The sequence below is a fragment of the Typopeltis vanoorti genome, chromosome 7 (assembly GCF_054136105.1).
Source record: "Typopeltis vanoorti isolate ZY-2024b chromosome 7, IOZ_Tvanoo_1.0, whole genome shotgun sequence".
Classification (NCBI taxonomy): Eukaryota; Metazoa; Arthropoda; class Arachnida; order Uropygi; family Thelyphonidae; genus Typopeltis; species Typopeltis vanoorti.
Genome location: NC_143555.1, coordinates 53,530,626 through 53,549,960, shown reverse-complemented (window position 1 = coordinate 53,549,960; position 19,335 = coordinate 53,530,626). Strand labels below are relative to the sequence as shown.

General features: G+C 35.9%; 1 protein-coding gene across 2 annotated transcripts in view; it reads left to right on the top strand.

Annotated features, from left to right (window-relative positions):
- The first annotated feature begins 1,397 nt into the window (after positions 1 to 1,397).
- Positions 1,398 to 19,335, top strand: part of LOC150104679 (E3 ubiquitin-protein ligase SHPRH) — a 674,750-nt gene continuing 656,812 nt past the window's right edge. For both annotated transcript variants that reach the window (XM_090395874.1, XM_090395873.1), the window contains exon 1: positions 1,398 to 1,466. The gene's annotated coding sequence lies outside the window, so the exon portion shown is untranslated. The remainder of the gene's footprint in view (positions 1,467 to 19,335) is intronic.

The following is a 19,335-nucleotide window of genomic DNA, read 5'->3' as shown; positions in this document are numbered from 1 at the left end:
CAAGATGTGCTAATTATTGAAGGAGATTAGAATGCCAAAGTTGGAATAGATAATGATAGTTGGGAAAGAGTCATGGGAAAATATGGTCTCGGAGAAAGAAATGAACGAGGTGAAAAATTGTTAGAATTTGCTGTGGACCACTGAACCAGAACCCATAAAACTCACTGAGACTACAAAACAGAATTATAACATTCTTATCGAAACAATTGTAAACGCTGTGATGGGTGAGCTCTGTGGGTCCAGCTATAACAATAGAGTTTCGTGTTGAATAATTGTTTAAAATACGACCTTTGTCATTGATTGTGGAACTGTACCAAGCTGTATGCTTGGCGTTAAAGTCTCCAGCCATAATATTGGAGTCTGTGTAGCCGAGAATAGAGTCAAAGTCACGATATTTGACCTTTTTTTTGCTGCACAATTTACTTATTGTGTATCTTCCCCAAAATAAAACGAATGTTACATATGCGAAAATAATGAACCTGGAAATGATCAGAGATCAGCCTTTGCAATGTATCTATTTAGTAGTAGTAAATTTGTTGTCTTTTATTCTTCAAATCAGTGCAACGAAACAAGACAACTTCATGCTTTTTCATTTTACTGAAAATATAAAAGATTTTTTTTTCTCGCGAATTTTCAAATGTAAGATTTTAAATTGTGGCCCCATAGAGAGTGAGGCCTCAGTGTGCGCCTTATAATAAATGCGGCCCTGCATAATATACTCCTTGACGATGTCTCAGTGACTGACACAACTTATTGTACGAATTGAATAATATTTTTAATCATTTCACTTTTACACTTTCTTCTACGTGTTTCATTTAGTTTTGTATTTGCCTTTTTGTGTGTGTGTTACAAGTGTCATATTGTAATCCCTGACGATGCCTCTGACCGAGACAACTTATTGTATGAACTGAATAATATTTTTAATCATTTGACAGTGCTGTTTCACTCCAATAAGCCTAGAACACGAACATTTTAGTCGTAATCATAATTTTTTTTGGTTATGTTTAGTTTTTAAAGATGGATTTACATGTAACCAAACTCGAATGTATAATAAATAAATGAAAACGGATTGCATCATATACTGCGATTTTACTCTCAAACTGTTATTTTGAAATCTGTTCATTTTCTTACACATTCTGAAATAAACATGTATCAGCTAATCTCAGAATAGTATTCACCACATAATTTTTACCATATATATTTCATATCGGAAAATTATAGCATTTAAACATTAAAAAAATATAGCAAATGAAGTAAAACGAATGCGGAAACCACATAAGTAGTGAAGCTTCCTTAAATTCATTTATTCTTATTGTCTCTATTTTTCTGATCAGCTTATTCGCACTTACCTTGTCATTTAATTTAATATCTCTACATACACTTGAGGGCGCCGGGTTCCGATTTTTGTTTACAAGTGCTTGACATTGTATTGAAATGAATGAAATGAGATTAATTTTGTTATAATGGTTTGTAGCGAAATTTTTCTTTAAATATATATATATATATGTGTAGAAAGTTTTTTTACCATGGGTATAATATACGTTAAAGATACCAAGCATTAAAATCAGGTTTAAAATAGCTTGGTATCTTTAACATATATATATATATATATATATATATATATATATATACAGGGTGTTCGGGATAAATTTGACAGTTTCGTAAGGAAAAAGAAAATCTTCTTTGTATCTATTAAATTTAATGAATTGACAAAAAAACATTACAGGCAGAGTTAATTACAATACTATCAACAAGATTTACTCAAAATAACCACCATTAGCATCGATCACAGCTTCAATTCTGCTTCGGAACCTCGAACAAGCTGATGCTACAGTCTCCCTGGGAAGGGCCGCAAAAACTGTTTTAATTTTATCCATTAACTGGGCTTTTGTATTACTGGAAGTGCGATTGGTGTCTTTTTCAACTGCGCCCCATACAAAATAATCCATGGGGTTAAGGTCTGGGGAGTTTGGAGGCCAAACATTTGGACTGGTGAAGTCGTAGAAATTTTCAGACAACCATTTTTGACTTTTCCCAGAGGTGTGGCAAGGGGCCGAATCCTGCTGCCATACATACGGCCTACCATTGGCTACCCTTGTTATCCAGGGCTTGACTACAGTTAGCAACTCCACGAACAAAGCCCGAATTCCAATGCCAGGGTTCTTCAACACCTGTTCCTGCAGATTTGCGAGGAATTCTGCTGTACGAACGCAATCAGATCGTCTGCTAGGGATCTTTCTTCTTGCTACATCCTCGTAGTCACCATTGCAAGTCTCTAGTTCATGCCTGATTGTTTTTACTGTATTCAGGGAGCATTGGGCAGCAGTCGTAATATCCTTATTTTGATGGCGGGCACGAATCATCATGATACAAGTTATTCTCTTCCATGATTCAGGTGGGTTCCAGATATCCATCCTTTCTGACATCTTGTATATGAATGAAGAAGGGTCCAAACTTTTAAATGAAGAGAAGTGTGTGTTAATACATGTAACTTACGGAAAAATATAATTAATTATAAATATGTCAAATTTATCCCGAACACCCTGTATATATATATATATATATATATATATATATATATATACACACACATACATATACATACATTTATTTATTTAGAATTAATAATTATACTGACTAGAACCCGAGGAGTATAATAAAAAACTTTAATGAATCACAACTAGTTTCATCGGAGTTCTGACTTCTTCAGGTGAGTAAGAAATAACTAAAAACTTACAAAATCTAATACGGTAAAAAAAATGGGCTTTTCAGTTTAACACAAAAGAGTTAGAAGAATAACAACAGTCATAGTTGAATTAGAGACCGCGTGGCATTATTAGCGTGGGTTGATGTTGAGTGATAGCCGATTTTAGAGCGCGAGTATTATCATTATTACTGGAAACTCCAGGGAGTCCTTAGACTCATCGAGGGAGGCCCCAAATCATATTCATCACAACTATTCGACATTCATACAGTATCTATCATACCTCGCCTTAAACTCTTCACTGTCACAGCATCCACCACAGACTCTGGGAGCACATTCCACTCATTCACCACTCTAAAAGTAAAGAACCCAGCTATAACACCTTTACTAACCACACTTTTGCCCAGTTTCCATGGATGTCCCCTAGTCCTCCCACAACCAGCCCTGTTCTCAAAAATATCTTCTGAATTAATTTTATAGAAACCCTTCAGTAATTTGAATGTCTCAATCATATCTCCCCTCCTTCGCCTATCAACCAGTTATTGAATTACTGCACTATGGGAATCAGGCAAACTGTAATTTAGATTGCTGTTCATGTGTGAAGGATCCAGGACAATTTCTTTAGATTCTACAATGCGTCTTTCAAACTCATCATTGCATATATATAAATTGGTCATGTGATCCCATTCGATTTGGTGTTGACACTGTTCAAGATTAGAGTTGGCGGAGAAAAGAACATGACTGGAGAGGGTGCTCGCTCAGGTTCTTTTGTAGGAGATGTCACGTCTGTGTTCCTCAAGATGTAGTGAAATAGATTTATCTGTCTGACTGAAATAAGGTCTACCACAGTCGCACACAACTTTTTTCTCCTTTTAATTGAGTTAATTTTAATTAAAGTTATAATTGAGTGGAGAAAATATCATTTTCTCCACTCAATTATAACTCCAGGCTTTTCAAAAAACACATTTAGAGATTCCTTTTTTTATCACTGACCACTTGCCCACACCAAGCATTGTTGTGTTACAGGTTTTATGATCTTTCTTGTGTGGAATTAATATATTAAAAAAATCATTCCGAATTCAACTTCTGTCCATGTCTTCTGAATTATGTTGTTACGTAGCTCCTGTAAAAACTTAAATTGGAATGCTGTAAAACTTTCATGTTCAGACATTTCTGGGTGAATATCATCTACTCCAGCTATCATTCTACATGGAATAATAGGCTTCTGTGGAGAGAACGTATTATTATTACACCGCTGTCTCCATGGAGTTAGAAGACTTATCGTGGAAGACTCTACTTGATGCAATTACCATTATTCACATAATACCTGTCATACTTCTTTTTAAAGTTATTCACAGATGAAGCACTCACATCCACCTCTGGCAATTCATTCCACATATTCACCACCCTCCAAGCAAAAATTTAGTCCTAACACCCTTGTTAATCACACTCTTACATAATTTACACTCTTACATACACGGGTCTTACGCGAAGCAGCTAAAGAATTGTCAGTGCCCTTGACCATATTGTTTAATCTGAGTCTCGGGTCTCGTTTAGTTCCGAGGGGGTGGAAAGAGGGGAAAATAGTTCCAATGCATAAAGGAGGATCCAAGACTACTGTTGCAAATTGCCGACTGATCAGCATATCAGGAGTCGTTGTCGCGGTCTTGGAGAAAGTAGTCAAGGGAAAAATACAGGAATGGATTGATGAAAATGAGATACTGTATGGGGGACAGCATGGTTTTGTGAAGGGTAGATCATGCCTCAGTGACTTGCTCAGGTTTTATAACACAGCGACGGCTGAACTGGTTAAGTGTAATGGATTTACAGTGATACTGCTGGACCTGGCTGAGGCCTTTGACAGGATACCACATGGAATTCTAATCAGTAAACTTCAGCATATGGGGATGGATATAGGGCTGGTGAGATGGAGAGATATCAGAGAGCAGTTTATTCAGGAGTAGAGTCCAAAAGACGGCCTGTCACTAGTGGTGTGCCGCAGGGTTCTGTTCTTGGACCACTGCTGTTTAATTTGTTCATTAACAATATAGGGAAGGATCTAAGAGGAACAGTTCATTTGTTCGCTGATGATGCAAAGTTAGGTAGGGCAATAGTGAATGCAGAAGATGTCAAAATCTTGCAGGAAGAATTGGATAGATTGGAATTCTGGGCTAAGGAGAATGGATGTCAATTTAATGTACCAAAATGTAAGGTTATGCATTTTGGGGTGAAAAGATTAACAGCAGTATACCACATTGGTGGAACTCTACTCCAGGAGATTGATGAGGCCAGGGACTTGGGCGTGTTGGTGGATTGGGAGTCGAAGTTTAGGGGGCACATTGCAAAAGTGGCTAAATCAGCTCATCAAATCACTTGGATGCTGATGAATACTTTGATAATGGCAGAGACAAGCAAGTTATTGTTCTTCTGTATCAAGCCTTGATAAGACCCCATCTCGACTGGTCCCCAGATTTGCTCATCTAGGTTTCTTCTTGATGGGGAGGAGTTCGAGAGGATCCAGAGGCGAGTGACCAAGATGATATCAGGTCTATGGAATGAACCTTATGAAAACAGGTTGAAGATTTCTGGGTTGCAAAAATTGGTTGATAGGTAGAAAAGGGGTGGTATGTTTGAGACATTCAAATTGCTGAAGGGTTTCTGTAGGATTAATTCAGAGGATATTTTTGAGAACAGGACTGGTGGTGGGAGGACTAGGGGACATCCATGGAAGCTGGGCAAGAGTGCGGTTAGTAAAGGTGTTAGAGCTAGGTTTTTTACTTTTAGAGTAGTGAATGAGTTGAATAAGCTCCCACAGTCTGTTGTGGGTTCGTGAATGAGTTAAAGGCAAAGTATGATAGATACTGTGTGGATGACGAATAGTTGTGATGGACATGATGTTTAGGGCCTCCCTCGATGAGTCTAAGCACTCCTTGGAGTCGCCCATAATAATAATAATTATTTACAGTGATGATTCCTCATTCTCTCTTTTCTTCACTGTACAGAAAGGTCATCAGTATTAATCCTATGGTTGTTTTTCCCTTTCAGTCATTTCTGACCCTAGGTGACTTTGTAAGCATTGCCCACAAAATGTTCTTGGTGAGATTTTTTACAGGGTAGTTGACCATTGCTCTCCCCCAACCCTCCAATTTTATCTGGGCTCAGGACTGGCGTATGGCTGGGATGTATTCACGATTGTAATCCATGTGTGTTCACGGGGTCTGTTTGTCTGTTCTTGTGGACAAAAAACTTGAGTTTCTTGAGAAAACTCAGGTTTTTGCTTATATGCTTGTATCACATCTTCTCTCTTATGCATATCAGCACTAATTATTGGAGCCCAGACCTTCAGTCTTTCCTCATAGGAGACATTCCACAGACCTGCAACAATCTTTGTCACTCATCTCTGGATTCTCTCCACCACCACTTCATCACCACCAAGGAAACCAGGTGACCATATCTGTGGTTCAAAGTTATCATTTTTCTTTATAAGGCATTTATTTATTTATTGCATATGATGATATAACAGCCATTAGGCCCCTTTTATGGGGAAGTACGGCACCATCTCATCCTCCCAAATTTTATCCCTGCTCGGGACCAGCATAGCTGACGAATCAGCCTATGTCTGGATCTTAAGTATTCCTGACTGTAATCCATGTGTGTTCATGGAGTCGGTTTGCCTGCTTACAGGAGGAAAACCCCCAGATAAACTAGGGAGAAAAACTCTGCTGTCCACACCAAGACTGGCTAACTTGGTTATGTCTGAGAAAGATCATCCTTAAGCTCCTCAAGTCGGTGACGAGAATTGAACCCAGGACACTCCTTTCCTAGGCATATGGTTGTGCAGCACATAACCACTCGGCTAACTGCGTGGATAAGGCATTATTAATTAGGTACAATAACTTCCCTATCCTTGCTTATCAGTATGTTCTTCACACTTAATGTGCTGTTTTGGCAATCTTTGCAATATACACTCTAAACTTAAGTTCTCTGTCAACAATGAACTCAAGTGTCTTGCCTCATCAACTTCTTGTGGTTCAATTCCATTAATATTGTACACAGCATGTGTGCTATATTAATGGAATCCTCCCAAAGTGCATCACCTTACACTTAGCCACATTAAACTGACAGCCATTTACTTTTGCCCATAATACAGCACATTTAAGTTACCCTGCAAGATATCTACATCGCCTTCATTGACTATCGCTCTTCCCAATTTTGAATCATCAGCAAACAAGTGGATATTTCCTGTCAAATTATTTCCAATATCATTAAAGTACAAATTATACAACAGAGGATCAAGTATACTGAACCCTGAGATACACTGCTAGTCACTTGTCTTTCCTTCTTTCCTGGACTCAACTTCTCTATAAACCACTCTTTGATATCTGCCCATTAGCCACTGTGTAATCCAAATCACCAACTTCAGATCCATTCCCACTTGTTCCAATTTATGCAACAGAGTTCCATGTGGAATCCTGTTGGATGCCTTTGCAAAGTCCAGCAGTATCATCACTGAGTAAGGATTTCCTTTATCTAACTCCAATTTTACTTTATTATAGAAAGTAGGTTACTAAGGTAAGACCTACCCTTCACAAAACCATTTTGCCCATTATAAAGTATCATATTCTGTCCATCTGGTCCTGAATTCTAATTTTTATCAGTTTCTCCCAAGCCTTAATCACCACTCTGATATTGGCCTATAATTCGCTATTTCTTTCTTTCTTGGAGTTTCCCTTATGCAGTGGAGTTATTTTCCTCTCTTTCCACTCTATTGTAACTTAAGGTTTAAAATAAACAGAATGCTAATTCTGTTGCACACTCTCGTAACATGTGGGCTGATAAGCCATCTAACCCTATGGCAGTGTTAGCATTAAAGTTCTGTAAAATACTATGTAAACATCACACAAATGCACATGGACATTTCCAGCTAGAAGGGAAATGCAGCAGAGGAGTGGCAAACCAAATGGTTTTTTGATCATGGGTAATAGTTAAGAAATGTGCTATGTGGTCAGCTCAAAAAACAATCCACCTCCTAACATTGAATATAAGGATTCTTTTTAAACCAGGAAAGACTGAATTGATGGAGAAAGAGTTAGAGAGGATTAAGTGGGATATAATCGGCATTGTCGAAACTGACCAGGAGAAGGCATGGTAAATTTGATGAATGGAAGACTGTTTTACTCAGGAAGAGAAGATAACACTCACGAAGAGGGAGTTGCAGTATTAATCAGTAATTGCTTGTAGAACTCCATCTTAACTTTAGAACCACATGGTCCAAGGATTATCAAGGATACGCCTGAAAGTATCTTCAGGACTGGGGTAAGGTGGTACAACACCAGGGCAACTCGTTGCAAAGGTGGAGCAAGATACCTACACCTCTATCTCAGTATCTCCTATAATGCAAAACACATCTCCTTGCGGATATGTCTAATGTTATGCATTAAGGGAAGGGCCGCTACCCAGACTAATTTCGACCTTTATTGAGGTCTCTTCAGTGGGAGCCAGGCCCAAGTGGAGATACCAGGCAGAAGCATTAGCAGGTCATCTCTACCTGTAGGAGTTGCTAAATAGTGTGCCACCCTTTTTTTAATAAATTACTCTGGATTTAGAGAAAGATGTTGAAAGTTTATTTTTCACTTGGTCAGAGTATAATAAAATTAGTTTAATCCTTTATCCAAGTGTGAGCAAACAAAGTTTGCGCCTGAAAGTATCTTCAGGACTGGGGTAAGGTGGTACAACATCAGGGCAACTCGTTGCAAAGGTGGAGCAAGCTACCACACTCCTATCTCAGTATCTCCTATAATGCAAAACACATCTCCTTGCGGATATGTCTAATGTTATGCATTAACATTAGACAGATCTACTAAAAATGCTTTGTTAGAAGAAAAAGCAAAAATGTGTGAAAAAGCCAATAAAAAGAATGATAGTATGACTGTATATAAAATTATACAAGAATTAATTATTAAAAATTAAAGATAAAAATAATATTGAAACTGGAACAATTCAAGAAATGAAAAAAAAAATTGGAAAGAATATTACCACATACTTTTCTGGAGTGAAGAAGACTGGAAACAAATGAAGAGACAGAAAAAGAAAAAGTTCCATTCATAATAAAAGAAGAAATTTTGAATGCAATAAACCAAATGAACTTATCTAAGTCACCTAGTTATGATGAACTTCCTACTGAACTATGTAAATATGGTAGCATAGCAGCCATCACTTTCTTGCTTGAAACTTTTAGCCAAATACTATATACTGGTGAAATTCCAGATGACTGGAAGACAGGCATCATAATATCTGTTCTCAAAACTGGAGATAAACAAAGATATGAAAATTATAGACCCATAATATTGCTAAGTCATAGCTACAAAATCATCACATCATTATTCAAAATAGAATCCAGACTTTAATGAATGAGACAATAGGAGAAGATCAAGCAGGATTCAGACCTTGAAGGTCTACTATAGACCATATTTTTACATTATGAAACTTATGGATACAACTACCATGTTAGAGTAAAACTTTAATTTAATATAAACCAAAATATACACTCGACGTTTCGACCTTCACATAAGGTCATCTTCTGGTGTATACATATATATATATATACAAAGAAACAAGCTGCACTACAATCTACATGGCATGCTAAAGTTACTGATCAACCATTAAAACTATTTTTACAGTTAATAACCTGGCTAAAAAGTACTGGGCATACAACTTATCTATATACTGGTCTGAAGTCAATAAAACTGCAGTTTTATTGACTTCAGACAAGCTTGATTCCATTGACAGGACCAGAATGATATTGACATTTATCATTGATTTTGGTTAATATATTGACAGGAGCAAAATGCTAAACATCTTAAAATCCATGATGCTAGATTCAGAACTACAAACCTTTATTGCACGTTATTATAAAGATACTATAGCAACTGTCAAATTTAGTAAAATAAAAATGGACAAATTCAAAGTAGAAAAAGGAGCCATGTAGGATTGCTCGCTCTCACCATTCATTTATTATCTATCTCTAAGAAATATTCAAATCTATAGCTAAAGAAGTAGGTCTTCAAATATGCACATATTATTATTCTTGCAGAATCTAAAGAACAATTGGAAAAATCAGTAAAAATTTTAAATGAAGAATGAAAAACTTTTAGAATGAAAATCAATCTAAGAAAAACTAAAACAATGAAAATAGGAAGAGATGAGGAAAAAATTTCGATAAACTTGAAAATCATATACTTGAATTAGTAAAGCAAGTTACACACCTTGGCAGTTTCATTACTCACAACATCAACAATACAGAAACAGTAAAATACAGACTTATCAAAGGATGGTCTATTATGAATAAATTAAACAAAATATGGAAAAATAACAGCATTTCAAAAAGCCTCAAACTAAAAGTCATTATTATAGCTACAGCAATGTATGGAGCTGTGACTTGCATGCCCAATCAGAAAGAAATACAGAAAATTAGAGCATTCATTATGACTTAAGAAAAAACAAGACTCACTGGTCAGCACACAAAACAAATGAGCAAGTCAAACATGAATTAAACTATAGTAAAGATATCATAGCTATAATTCTTGAACAGTAATTAAGATGGGTTGGACACCTCCAGAGAATCCCCTTTCAAAGATTACCAAATATAGTCTTGAATGGAATCATTAAAGGAAGACAATCAAGAAGTAGACCAAAAAGAACTTGTATACAGTCTTTGAAGGAAAGGTCACAATTATCGAGCTTCAGAGAGATGACAGTAATGGCCAGGGATAGAACCAGATGGCAGATATTTGCACATAGGCAACCCATCCCATCATCTGATGGATGAGAAAGAAGATCCTTTCCTTCATGCTTACATGGTGATCAGAATATATCATAAAAATTATGGAAACAACTACCACATTAGAATAAAACTTTAGTTTAATATAAACCAAAATTAACACTCGACATTCACATTAAGGTCAACATCTGGTGTATATGCATATATACAAAGAAACTAGCTGCACTACAATCTGCCATGTAAATTTAGTGCAGCTTGTTTCTTTGTCGAAACGTCAAGTGTTTATTTTGGTTTAAATTAAACTAAAGTTTTACTCTAACGTGGTAGTTGTTTCCATAATTTTCATTATGTATAAAGAAGAAGAATATACTAAGTACCTCTATTTCTTCTCTCTCTCTCTCTCTCTCTCTCTCTAGACTCTCATCAGTCAGTGACACATGTGGCATTGCATATCACAAGGAAGATCAAATGCTTTTGCAAAACAATTACTAAGTAACAACTATTTGATTTACTTCTGTTACTTCCTTATCATCCCCACTTTTAAAGTCATTCTTCCATAGTTAATCCTTGCCAGATAGCAAAAGAACTCCTTAGTTTCTTTTCTACTCATTAGCCAGCTTCCTCTCATAATTAGCTTTGGCCTTCCTTACCATACAGGTCATCTTCCTTGCTTGTACCTTGTACTGCTCATGGGTATGCTCATCACCTTTTCTTTATCTGCATCTCCTGCAGATAAAAGATATACCCAGAGTCAGGAGGAGAAATTAAGTAGGAGTAAGATGGATGAATACAGTCTGTATAATTTCCTGCACACACCATCAACATCATTCCCTCTTCAAATTCACATGCCACAGCACTGCTGAAAGTCGACTTCTCAGCTTGTCATAATCACCACATATATCTCTTCTTAACAGAAAATTCAGTACCACTTAACAGTGTACCAGGTCAAGACCACAATTGCTTTCCCCAAGTGGAAACAGTGGGAATTAATTGGTTATTTATATGTGCTCTGATTGGTTATTGATATGTGCTATCATCAGATTCAGCATTCTTGAATCTCTTGTCCCTTCCATTACATGCTATCTCAGGTAATTATCTCTTAACAACTGTCTAAACTCTATTTCCTTCCATGTGACCATTCCTTCTCCCAGTCTATGTTCTCATAGTTAAAATTCTCCATAAATAATTACTCAACCTTCATTCATCATGCAAATTTGCCAGTGCATACCATCTACATTCTCCCTGGATTATAGCAACAACCAATTACATTTTCTTCCTGTCAATCTCTATCTCACACCAAATAGCCTCAAATGAACTGTCCTCAGCATTCTGTCCCCACTTTCCTTCCTGAAAATATATTATTATTATTATTATTATTATTATTCAGGCCTCCATGGAGTCAAGAGACCGATTGTGGGAGGCCCTTCCTAGGGAACACAAAGTCTATCATACCAATTCTTGAACTCATCCCTTATATTCTATCCCTGTATCTTTCTTAGCCAACCAAGTCTCATAATTCCTATAATTTTTTGCCAAGTTGTACTAACTTAAGCCAGAAATTCTTCACGCTTATTCCAAATACTTCTGGCATTATACAATTTATTTTCTAAGAACATTTGATTCCATTTTCACAGTGATTATTGACCTTAGTAATATTAACAGCTGACTCTATCACCTGCCTACCTCCCTAGCAAATCCCATTTCCCTGGTTTTCACCATTTATTGTATCCTTTATCAATTAATGTCTAAATGCCCTGCATTCAATCTGTTTAAGTGGAAATCATCACTCTTAAAAAATTCCTTCCTTTTATCAAACCCATCCCAGACATTCTTAAAATGAATATTCAGTTTCATTTCTTTAAAAAATTTTTATGTAATCTTAACATCATTCCATTTTCTATAAACATTCTTTTGTTTAATCATCACTGTCAGATCTTGGTAGCACTCTCGCTCTTTGCATTCATTGCTGTCATCAAGCCTTTCAAATCCCGTTTGACAGAAAATCTTTTGCTACCTAGATCATTCGTTTCCACAACTACAATAACCTCACTCACTCACTCCATCCCTCTTCAACTTCATAGCCTCGGTTATATCTCTAATCTTTGATCCTGGATAACATGCTTTAAGGACTCAACCATCTCTCACACTCTTAATTATAGAATCCCCATATAGCACAATATCTTTTTTTCCTCCTTTTATTTTAATCTTCATGGCCTTTACACCCACTACTGCTGTTTGTTTTTGTACCTGTTCTTCTCTTACATTCTTTTGTACATCGCTCAGTAATCTTTGCAAATGTGTTTCTGCACCTTTCATTGCACATATACACTCACTCACTTAATCCATTACTAAATAATCTGTCATTCTCATTCTTTATCATTCTCAAGCTCCCAATGTTTTCTATTCCATAAAAAACATCAGAACATATTGAAATGCTGCAAGGTAAGCTATACAAATTGGTCAGTTCAAAAGTATCAACTATATTCCAGTCATTTAAAAATGTCAGTTCCTTTGTCCAGGAGAACCTGTACAGCACAATTTACTCCACATACCTCTATCAGTTACATTGGGGGTGTGGGTGTACAAAGAAGGCATACTTCTTATGAGACTGATCGCACTTAAGTGTGAAGTCTTGATGTTCTCTTAAACTTGAAACAGTAGACAAACCAGATGTATCATCATATATCTCATTAATACTTTGGTGTTTATATGAGTCAAATAAAACAAGTGAAACAGCAGACACAGAAGATGCAAAATGGTCTGCATAAGCTTTTGTTTTTACCTTAGTATCAGGTACAAGAGGTGATATCATAGATACATAGGATCCATTGTAACTACAGAAGAAATGGTGATTGTGATGACTTTTCAAAACTAGAAAATAAAGGATTATTGTCATTAGGACCCAAGGTTTTGATTGGTAAGTGAGTATTGACTGAAACATAAGAAATTGGAAAGGACAGTACACTAGTATGTATAGATTCACCTGATATTTGGTCTTCATCAACCAGGTCAAGACTGCTTGAAAGTTGATGTAGATGGCCATACTCACCAGGCAAGTCTGATTCCTTATCCTTGAATGACAATTCATACATGACATTATCACTTGAGTTGTCAAATGATCTTTTCAAATATTTACCCAGTTTAATTCTACTAGGTGGAATGGAAAGCAGCATTTCAAGATGATGCTTAACCCTCCACAACTTCTGCCTGATATCATGTATATATATCAAACAATGAATTACATGGGTGGTCTGAAAAGTTCTCGGCCTCAGCCATAGATGGCAACATTATTGGCACGATTTTTTTCTTCTGAGTTGGTACATCTATCATAAGCATCCATGTGAAATTGCAAGTCATTCTTTAAGTGGTTTGTTTTATACAGCTGTCTGAAGCAAAAGTGTTGTCTGTATCCCTTGAAATGGATAAAATTGAGTATCCTGTGGTTATAAAATTCTTTGTAAAAGAAGGTTTAATGGCAAAAGAAATTCATTCAAAGTTCATAAAAATTTATGGACACTCTTCTCCATCATTTTCTACAATTAAGAAATGGGCTGCCGAGTTTAAACAGCCTTGAAGATGATCCACATGAAGGATGTCTAAAAAGCGTAACAACACCAGAAATCATTGATCAAGTGCACGATATGGTATTGGATGACTGGTGAGTCAAAGTGCGTGAGACCATAGGCATTTCAAAAGTACATGTAAGATATATTTTGCATGAAGAATTGCATATGAAAAAGCTTTGTGCAAGATGGGTGCTGCACTTGCTCAAAAATGCACTCGCATGAAATCTCTGAACAGTGCTTGGAGCATTTTAACAAGAATAAAACTGATTTTGTGCATCGATTTATTACTATGGATGAGACTTGGATTCCCCATTACACACCAGAATCCAAACAGCAGTCAAAATAGTGGACAGAAGCTGGTTGTTCAGTGCCAAAGAAGACAAAGTCGGTTCCATCAGCATGAAGGTCATGGCCAGGGCCGGCGGAAGTTGGCATGCGGTGCATGTAGGCACCGCTATGAAGGGGGGCGCCTGGCACGGGTCATAAGTTCATTTTTAAGAAACAAAATTTTTATCATAAAAACAAAAAATTCTTAGAATGATCAAAAACGTGAATGGTTTTTATGCACAGAAACGAATTTTCGTACAAAACATTTGTTGCTACGTAACCAGTCATATTGTACTGTAAAAACTCAATTGTAGCTTAAATATTCCAAAGCACGTTACATTCGATTGTTTACTTAGGTTAAGTCCCATGTGAATATTGTAAAAATAAACTTTGTTTTTCTCTGTATAGTTTGTTTTAGATGTTATTGTAAATAACACTCTGGAAGATAACTGGATATACTGCTTTAATAAGAATATGTTAGAGTGTTAAAAACAAAGGCAATGTTTATATCGCCGAAGCTGCATGTAATAGATCTACGTGGCAGCATTAGAAAGATTGTTATTAAAATTTGTTTGTATGAGAAAGGATTGCAGGCTCTAAGTGCTAAGTCAGTCAGAAAGGTTCAATCAACTTTCCGATGGCCGGCAACTTACAATTAAAGGAAAGCGGAGGAGAACAAAAGGCGTGCCGAACTTTAAACTTAAGATGAAAGAATCATACTGATTCTTTGGGGGTTGCCAAACTTCATGCAAGGTCTCAGAGGAGGTATAATAAAAAGGGACTGAAGCAAACAGAAGGGGCTGCACGGATCCAGAGATTGCTGCAGAAGTAGAGGGGCCCAGTTCCAGAGACGCCCACAGAGAGACAGGAGAGGCTACCCAGTTCCAGATGCTGCCAAAGAGGAGGCAGCTCGGTTCCAGACATTGCTAAAGCAGCCCAGTCCCAGACGGTGCCGAAGAGAGAAGAGCTGCTGGTTCCAGACATCGTCAGAGAGCATCCCAGATCCAGACGTTGGTTGAGAAAGGAGTTTTCCGCTTCCAGAAAGGAGCTTCTCGGTTCAAGACGTCGCTAGAGAGAAACGACTTCTAGGCCACAGACAGGGCTTTCAAATTGCCGAAAGGAGAAGTCCCAAACGCCGTAGAAGAGAAAAGTTTCCAGTCCAGAGGGACCCTGATTGACAGTTGACAACAGTTTCATTTTTCTTGGAGGCAGCATTTTCAGTTTCTTAGAGGCAGCAATTCAAGCTACTTGAGACGGCAGTCGTCCAGGTATTTTCGGCGAGCCCAAGTAGAGGAGAAAAGGCGAGGCAAGTTTCCTGAAGTACCTTCGCTCATAAGTTTTTCTTTTCGACGTGGGAGAATAACATTTTTCCAAAGCCAAAATTCCAGATGAAGATCTGAGATGAAAGAATTGCCATAGAACTTTTAGTGAAAGACTTTTGACTAATTGTGAGATACAGAGCCTTTGTAAATTCAAAGCATTTATATAATTCCTCTTATAGTTGTATTAGAAAGACTTTTAAGATATATGTTTAATGTATAATAAGGTTAAGAAGTGTCCTTAAGAGAATCAATTGGCATGTTAGAAGTTGATATCAAATTTGTAAAGATAACTTAACAGAGAGATTTATGTAACTTTGCAAGTAAGCTTGGAGTTTAATAAGTAAAATTTGTAAACTGAGAGTAGATAACGTTTTGTGTTAAAGTATTTTAAAGTTAAAGAAAAAACGTTCTAAATTTTGCTAAAGAGTTTTTATAGAAGGATAGAGAAAGCAATCTCCCTAATGTTTAAATTCGTGTACATTTTATAATAATGTAAATAAATGTTATTTGGCTTTCTTGTAAACATAGCATGTAATAATATAAACGAGAGATTCTGGGAGAGAGAAAGTGTGCACAGCTACATTAGAATAATGGAGAATAAAGTATAAAGAAAAGAAAAAAGACATCACAAGTAATTAATAGATATTACAAGTATATAAAGTTAAAATAATAATAATTTTACAATGTCGCAGTAATGACAGGATAGCAACAATAGATTTATAACAGTACGCCTTTCAATAGGCTACTGACAGTAGCGCAGTGCGGAGTATTGTTTCGCCTCTGTGTCGTGTTGTGTAATAATTTTTTCTGGGTATAAAATAGAAATGGAATCAAAAATTAAAAAAAAGTTATATAAGGCACAAAATCGTAAGCGTCATGCTGCAAAAGAAGCAGATATTAAGAAACAAACTGGGGCTCTTAATAAATTTGTTAAAATATTAAAATATTCTGATGCAGATTGTAACCAACTCAATACATCAGAAATCAAAGTTGACGAACTGTGCACATCATCCAGTTTGAATGAAAGTACTATTACAACTGTTGAACAAGATAACAAGACGCATAATTTAAGTAAAAAACAGTTGAGAGATTTAATTGTAGTTGACTGTGAAACTAACACATTGTTAGTCTCTGTAAATTTAGAAGATCCAGGTGAATGGGGAAATATTGATGAAAATTTGTGACAATGGAATTGTCAAGATCAGGGAAAACGTTTTAGGTTTTGCAGATATATCAGATTCCACAGGACGTGGTTTATGTGCAACAATAGTGGAACAACTGGAAAAATGGAATATTCCCATTGAAGACATGCGAGGTCAAGGGTATGACAATGGGGCAAATATGAAAGGGAAAAAATATGGGCTCCAAAATTTGCTTTCAAACAAAAATTCTCGAGCTTTTTACGTGTCAAACTCTAAATTTAATCATTAATGATGCAGCCAAAGTGAATGCAGATACAATTAGTTTCTTTGCAATTATTCAAGAAATATATAATTTGTTTTCATTCTCTTACAAACGAGCAATCCTTTTAAAGTTCGTAAAAAATTTAACATTGAAACAGCCATCAGAAACGCGATGGGAAAGTAAAATTAATGCAATCTGCCCTCTACAATATCAGTTAAGAGAAATTTATGATGCACTTTTTGAAATTTTAAATAATGAAAATTTTAATAAAGAAACTCAGCATTAAGCTCAAACATGTGCTAAAATGAAGGACTAAGAATTTATTTGTTCTCTTATAATTTGGCATGATTTACTTAACAGAATAAAGCCTGTGAGTAAAATGCTTCATGACAAAAATATGAACATTACGCTTGCTTTAGAATCTATCGAAAACTTAAAAATATTCTTACAAGAGTATCGATCAGATACAAATTTTAAAGAAGTTCTAAAAACGGCAAAAGAACCGAGTGAAGAGGTGGATGGAGAACAAGAATTTAAAACTGGTAAGGAAGTTCGACGATGAAAGAAGACACGACAATTTGAATACGAGCATCATGATGAAACGCCACAATCTCCTGAAGATAAATTTAGAGTGAATGTGTTTTATACACTTCTAGATGTTGCAATGTGTTCGTTAATAGAACGTTTTGAACAACTAAAAACATATTATGATAATTTCAATTTATTGTATAGATTACTACAAATTAATAACGAAGATTTACGAAAAAATTGTGACGATTTAGAGATTCTCTTGCTGGACGGCGACAATAAAGACGTAAATGCAATAGAACTATATGACGAGTTATGTGCTTTCCGGGATATTTTTCAAAAGGATAATTTAAATATTCAAAACCCTTTCGATATTCTTAATTTTATTGTGTCCAATAATTTATGTTTCCCTAACTTTTCAATTGCTTTAAGTATACTATTAACCTTACCTGTTAGTGTATCGAGCGATGAACGTTCCTTTTCCAAGTTGAAATTGATTAAAACCTACTTAAGAACAAGTATGTCACAAAAAAGGCTTGTTAGTTTGGCGTTAATAGCTATTGAAAATGATGTATGTGCGGAATTAGACGGTAAGACCATTATTTCTAATTTGGTGAATATGAAATCAAGAACCCTAAAATTTTATTAAAAAAATTTCAAGTATATTTATGTAATTTAATTTATTTTCTGTTATTCTGTACAGATTTTATTTTTTTGAATACTTATATTAATATTAATAAAATGTTCTAATTATTATTTCTGAATTCTTTTCTTATTTTCTCATCTATCTTGAGTTTTTTTATTTTCCTAAAAGATAGTTCCACGTATAAAAATTATTAAAAATTTTTTACAACTTACTAAGAATTTAGTAAAATGCAAGAATTTTTTAAACTTTAGTTCAAATAAATTTTAACTTTAATTAAAATTCATTTTAATTTTTTAGCGATTCGGGTCGGTGAGAAGGCTATAATCCCTGTATCATTATATTCAACGATTAAAGTGAAGTGGCTTTATCAAATTTTGCTTTAACGTTTGAGAATAACTTTTGAGAATTTTTTGAATATTTGGGTTTTTAATGACTATCCCCCCTAGTCAACACCCCCAGTTCGTTACATTTAGCGAACCAACGTGTGGCTGTTCTATCAAAATTTATTTAAGAAATTTCAAATAATTAAAATTTTTATTATCGTAAAAGGACCACACACTCCTGGATCGTTACAGGGGCGCTTAGATAGACATTGCATGCGGGCGGCAAAGACCCTAGCGCCGGCTCTGGTCATGGCATCGGTGTTTGGGATGGTAAAGGCATTTTGTTTATTAATTATCTTGAAAAGGGTAAAACAATAACTGGGGAATATTATTCTGATCTTTTAACCAGACCTAGATGAAAAAATTAATGAGGAAAAACTCATTTTGCAGAAGAAAAAATCATCTTTCATCAGGACAATGCACCTGCCCACAAAGGTATCTTGGCAATGGCAAAATTAAGGGATCTGCACTATGAATTATTGGAACATCCACCCTATTTCCCAGATCTGAACTCCCTCTGACTTCTATCTCTTCCCAAAACTGAAACTCTTCCTTGCTGGTCAGCGTTTTTCTTCGAATCAAGAGGTGATTGCAGTTGTAGAGGGATATTTTGCAGATCTCACTGAGAACAACTACAGGGACAGGATAATGACGCTGGAGCATCGCTAGAATAAA